The sequence below is a fragment of the Schistocerca serialis genome, chromosome 4 (genome assembly GCF_023864345.2).
Source record: "Schistocerca serialis cubense isolate TAMUIC-IGC-003099 chromosome 4, iqSchSeri2.2, whole genome shotgun sequence".
NCBI classification, from domain to species: domain Eukaryota; kingdom Metazoa; phylum Arthropoda; class Insecta; order Orthoptera; family Acrididae; genus Schistocerca; species Schistocerca serialis.
In genome coordinates this window covers 982,193,265-982,193,909 of record NC_064641.1, presented here as the reverse complement: position 1 = coordinate 982,193,909, position 645 = coordinate 982,193,265, and positions in this window count along the sequence as shown.

Sequence of the window (645 nt, the reverse complement as noted above, 5' to 3'; positions counted from 1 at the left end):
AATAAGAAGGTAAGAGCGATAATGTAAACCTGAAGAGAAGCATCGGAATCTATAATTAGTGTCACAGGAATGGTTCAAAACATAGTCAGTAAGAAGAGTCAGTCATCTTGTCCTTAAGTCGGCATTGTGCCTTTTGTATTTAATTCCGATGCAATTTCTGTTTTTCATCATCAATAAGAAGTTCCAAGGGATACAGTAAGCCTGGAGTGTAGCATCGGAATCTATAACTAGTGTCACAGGAGTGGTTCAAAACATAGGCAGTAAGAAGAGTCAGTCTTCGTTTACTTAAGTCGGCATTGTGCTTTTTGTATTTAATTCCGATGCAATTTCTGTGTTTCATCGTCAATAAGAAGGTCCAAGGGATACAGTAAACCTGAAGTGAAGCATCGGAATCTATAACTAGTGTAACAGGAATGGTTCAAAACATAGACAGTAGGAAGAGTCAGTCTTCTTGTACTTAAGTCGGCATTGTGCCTTTTGTATTTAATTCCGATGCAAATTCTGTGTTTCATCGTCAATTATAAGGTTAGAGGTATACAGCAAACCTGAAGTGAAGCATCGCAATCTATAACTTGTGTCACAGGAATGGTTCAAAACATAGTCTGTAAGAAGAGTCAGTCTTCTTGTACTTATGTCTGCATTGTG